This window comes from Arachis ipaensis, chromosome B06 (assembly GCF_000816755.2).
Source record: "Arachis ipaensis cultivar K30076 chromosome B06, Araip1.1, whole genome shotgun sequence".
NCBI classification, from domain to species: Eukaryota; Viridiplantae; Streptophyta; class Magnoliopsida; order Fabales; family Fabaceae; genus Arachis; species Arachis ipaensis.
In genome coordinates, this window is record NC_029790.2 from 12765225 (window position 1) to 12771224 (window position 6000).

Below are 6000 nucleotides of genomic sequence, written 5' to 3' on the forward strand. Positions count from 1 at the left end.
ATGCTGCAATTCCATCAGTTATCATTGCATTATGTTGGTGTTAACAGGTGTGTGGTTTGACGTTCTTGTTAATGCAACAGGTACCCATCGTCGTCCCAGATAAATCGCAGCCTGAAAATCCATGTGAAGCCGGAAGCGACATATGGGAAAAATTTTCGCATGGAGACGCCTGACGACGGTCGACTGAGTTGTGAGCTGTTACTCCAAGTATGATGTTCAAGAGAACATGTTAGGCTGAAACTGCTTTTTATCTCAGTACTTATGTATGCATATCGGGATATTGTTATTAATAAACTGCTAACTCTAATTTCTATGTTATTTAATGACTACAATGTTAGACTCTGCTCCTACTCCCTTTTATTGGTAAGAAGACAAGCTCCCTCCTGGATTCGAATTATAAATTCCAATATCGACGGGATTATGCTGATTAGTTGGATTTTCTCTGCAGTTACCCAATGATTTTGACCTTCTGCGTTGAGAATTGATGCATGAATCTATTGATTTTGGTAATGTAAACAATGATGTTATTATACATGTATAATAAAACAATTCATTAAATGTAAATTTTCTAATATTAAAAATTTTTTCTTTTCGTAAACCATAATTAATCTTAAGTCTTAATTTAATTGGTTTGCAAAATTGATTTTCCTAAGATTTAGAAATAATCAATCCCCTTCAACACTGTTAGCCTTATCAAATGTTCGCTAAATCCAAAAGCGTGTGAATTGTCCCAAGAGAATTCATTATTGTTAAATTTTACAATAGTCTTTAGTTTCAAAGCAATTAAATTGAAATTTAAGAATTTTTTTTCTTTATGAGAACAAAAAATCTTTAATCTTAGATATCTTGAATTTAATGAATAATTCTATTAATCATATATAAATAAATATTCGTTATATTTAAATGATATTATTAGTTTAGTAATAAATAATTAACATTAAACTAAATAATCTATCGTTATTAGAAAGTTAACTAATCTTGATTGTTTCCTAAATATTAATGATATAATTAATACTGCTAAATATTCTGTCTTCTAAAAATGAACGCATGGAAATTTTAGAATTTTTTACAAACAAGTTTTAGGTTCTAACACAATAAACAAGTTCTTAATCTCAACGAAGTACTTTAAAATTTAAAATTACACCTAAATTTTATTCCCAAACGATACTTATGATTTTCATTTTATACCATAATAATGCTGCACAGATTCTATAGCAACAATTGGATATCATTCTTATAGGTTATCCTAATTAACATGACCAAAATCAATTGAAAGTTTTTATCCATTTTCATGTTCAATCACCATGTAACAAACGGAAAGTGGAGACAGGTCCTGCTATTAATTTTAAGCTAGCAATAACTTCATTCATTAATAAACTTCATATGCTTCACATAGTTTTCCAGGCAAAAGAAGCCAAACATATATGCCATCAAGGCCAAGCAAAATGCAACAACCTGGGTACAAATTCGTATTGGCCATATACCCCCTTTCAATGACAGTTGGCGTAACTTAGGGGGTGTGGATATTGTGCTCTAGTCTGTCGACAGGACCACTAGCATCCACACACAAAATTGGCCATCCTACACATATAGAAGCAGACATACATATACTACACTATACCAATAGAACTTAACGACACGACTAAAACGATTTCTACTACGAAAAACAGTTTCCAGGAATAATATCAAACGGTTATCTATAACAAAATACTCCAGAGTTCTATCTTTTGCCCAAATGTGGAAAGTGTTTCACTCCTTAATGCGAATAAGCTTCCTCCACGCTGCGTCTACCTTCGACACCACTGTTTCCCTGACCTCATTACAATCCAATAGAACAATCTTCGTTGCGGTTTTCATTCTTAATTTCAGCCGGTCCATCTGCTTGTAACGAACGGAAACGGTCAAAATTCATTCAATCCTTAATAGAGACACAACATGGTAAAATAAGGCATCACGAACCTGCCAAGGAAGGTTGGAAACTTTGAATTTTCCCTCTGTTTGGATCCAGTTCAAAATCCACAGACATGAATCGTTACTGCAAAATCGGAACTTGGCATTTCAATCACAATTGCTTTCGGCTTCGACAGATGAGACGTTAAAAATAAAGAATTACCATTCCGGGTAACTTGGGACTCCATCAGGATACTTAATTGGTCCCCAAGTGGTTGGATCAGAACTAACATGGGAAAAGCTCAGCATGTTACCTTCCAATTTGAAAAATTGGCCGAGCATTAGTAGCTGCATGCAAGAAAAGCGGAATTGTCACAAGGAACCAAATGATTATCGCATTCAGAACTGTAAAACTTATGGATTATTTCATGGAGGTAAAATGTTGTGCAAATTCGATTACACTCACAATGGTCTGCATGTTGCGTTCCCTTCGCTCCGTGTGCTCCGGCGCTCTTGTCACATCTAGACAGTACACCCTACCATGCTTAACGTCCATGACCATCAGGAACCATGTGTATGTTGGTTCGCACACTGGGACCAAACCTGTAAATACAGAAAGATCAATCATAGGTCATAACCTCAATGAAAAAGGTGCAAATGTGGAGTGAATGGTCACATTAACAACATGTTCTAGACGACTTGTTGCCGGCATCCATCTGTTCATGTATTTTCTTCTAATGACCTCGAAGGGCCTCATAGCTAGGACATCCTCGGCAAAGACGGAAGGTGTCTACCAAACACGAGGTGGCAGAACGCAGCAGGCTCTCATGGACGCGCTCATAAGGATTATGTTCATAATATGTGCACAAAGGAAAACAAATGTGTTAGCGATCTTATCTATTTTATATTTCTTATATGTAAGGCAAGGTCGGATGCAACTCACGTCAACATTGGGCATATAAACCGGCGATAAGGAGTGGAATCCTGCTCTTGGGACTTCCAGTGTTGAGAACTTGAACAACATTTCCCTGGTATTCAGGAAACAATAATCAGATCCATTATCGCGTTATCTACGAATAAATATAAGAGGCATTCTAAAGATAAGAATAACGACAAATTATCCCTACAAATATTGATCATTTTTTCCATATATGTAAGCGGCCATCTTGCATTCATCAACTGTGAGGTCCATGTGGACGGTTGGCCTAAAAACCATTTGGAATCCCTGAACAAAAAGCCAATGCAATGTTAGCTCGTCACTTCAAATATGGTACTAGGAAATTAAATGCGTAATGACTTATATATTAAGCATTGAGTGGTTGGAATGCTTGCCAGTGGAATTAATAGCACGGGAGAATCCATAACGTTCACCATTCCATACGGTTTGAATGTACTCCCACCCCCTAAAGAAGAACCAATAAGATTCGCCTGGCAATTCTGCAGAGTGGTTGCGAGCTTCCTACTGTCCAGCTGTTCGTCCCCGGGCATATGGTTAGAGTCAATTGTTTCCAATTTTGGAATTTTCAATGGAATGCGGCATGTTTCAGGCAGAGAGAACATCTCACACACTTTTGTTGTGCACTCAAGCTTAGACATGCTGGGTAGGTCCCTAAAAATCTGCACAGCACAGGTAATCTGTGTTAGCAATTTATTTAAAAGATAAACGAAGGCTGTTAGTTAAGCTAGGAAGGCTGTAACTTACTTTTTCACAAACACTGTCAACTGAGTCATGTGTAATGGTCCCAGAGTTGGTGGTCCTTTTAGCCACACCAGAGCACCAGTACTGCGCAAGGGTTCGCTTTGGCAAGCCTAAAGTGTTCGTGCCCTTAGTAGGGCGAGGAGTTGACAGTGCCTCATCAATGATGACGTTGTCTTCAAAACTGAGAGAGTTTGGCACGATTATGTCTAGCGATGAAATAACATTCGACAGGTCCAACCCCTTTCCTTTCTCCAAGCTTTTCTGTGTTTCTGCTAGTGATCCAATATCCTTATTAACTGCTGCTCTACTTTGCCTTTGCGCTGGTATGTTGGTTTCAGCCACGAGGTTACCATCACTAGCCATTATCGCGGCAGGTGTGGATGATATAGTGGCACCTGCATTTGGACTCCCCCCTTGGGTGGTCAGTAGTGACTGGATCTCAGTAACGGACTTACCTGTCTGGTACATGGGTCGCTCCAGTGCGGAGATGCAATCCTCCAAAGCTACTGTCCGAGCATCTATCTTCTGTGGACTCAGTCAACAAACCACAAAACACAAAAAACAAAGAATATCACATTTCAGTAGTAGTTATGAACCTAACCGTCATGTAACAAAGGGTAAAAGGTGGGTTTGGTAAGACATGGTGACGTGGATAAAATTTGTTGCTTAGGTCAAACAATTGAAACAAAATGGTGTGCACGAAAAAAGGATCACCACATGTTCAGCAACACAGGGCATGTGTTATATTTGTTTCAAAAGGTGCTGCCTTTGTTCCAAACCCAGGCACATTTCATGAATGTCTCTTCATAGATAGTGTGATTAATGCTTCTTCAAAAATTAATTTACATACGTACCTCCAGCAGCTTCACTGCGAGGAGAAGTAGTCCATCATGTTGGGGCTTCGGATCTTCAGTTAGGTTTTCTCCCTAACCATCATTAGCGCTCTGTACCCAAAATCGAGTTAACAAAACAAAATAACCACCTAGCGTTTCGAAAAAAGTTCAGAGGATGCAACGATAAAGGGAAGCATCATTCGTACCACGTTCATCGTTAGCTCTAGATTAAGCGTCGACGTTCCATCTCCGACCGAGATGCTTCGGACGGTTACCATATCTATCGTGGGTACAACACTGGAAGACAAGGTGTACATTGTTAGTAAAAAACACAAACTCCATAAACATGAAGAAAGACAATATTTTGACTACCCGATTAGGGATGAAGAAGATGTTAGATTCTGAATACCAACATCGGAGAAGCAATTTACAGGAAAAAAAACGTTACTTACGCATCATTGGTGTCAGGATCGTGGGAGTCTTCCAACTGATGCTCATAGTCGTCCATTCCCGCCATTTGCTGTTTGAGGCTAATGTATGCCTTTCGTAATTGGTAGGAGTACCGGGGTTAGGCGTCCTTTAGCTTGTGTGTTCCCCACTTAGTTCAGCTAAGATTTGATTTTATAGAGATCCCTTGAGTGAAGCGTGGGAACCAAAATTGATTGATGTGACCCTTTCAGGTTGACCCACCTAGTTCCGTGCTACCAACCCTAAGCCAATCTATGTGGAAATACTCCTTATTGTTCACAATAGACTCCTTGTATCCCTTGATATTGTTAAGAAAATGAATAGTCATGTCTTTCAGAGGTTGGCATTTCCAACGGGTGGATGACACACAAATAAACCCTCCTTAAGTCCATGGATGCAACGAAGAGATTCCCTTGATGCACGAACATTTCATAAATAATGGAACTGAAATTAAAGTGAAATTTAATCGATTGTAAATTTTTATAACTAAGTAATCTTAATTTTCTTGAGTTATAATTCGGTTATCCAAAAATTTTATTAGAACCAATTCAAAACTTATTAACTTCTTTTAAAACAAAAAAAAAAAAAACAAAATAATCTTGACTGTGCCTTTTCAAATGCTGATAGTTTCAATAATAATATTTATCCATTCTGATAAGAATTTCTCTTATTATCTACTCACATTTTAAATAATAAACTAAAAGTGTATATGTTACGTAAAAATAAATACCTAATAGAAAATTTTAAAAATCCCAAAAGTAGCACAATATTTTTTGTATTATTTTATTCTATGTTAGAGATTTTATAATTTTATTCTTTTATTTCTTAGTCATAAAAATCAAACCTCAAGACTTATAAACTTCAGAAAGTAGTTGGAACATTGAAATTTAAAATTTAAAGATAAGATAAATGTTAGATATAATAGATAAAAAAATTCAAAAATATTTATAAAGATACTCAAAAATCATTTACGGGGATTACTCTTCAAATAATGAATAATTTTAGATTCATATATATCTTTTTAATTTTTTCTGAATTATTATTTGGAGGTAAATTTTTAAATCTAAATATACTTAGTTTTCTTGAATTATAAGTCCATTATCCAATCCA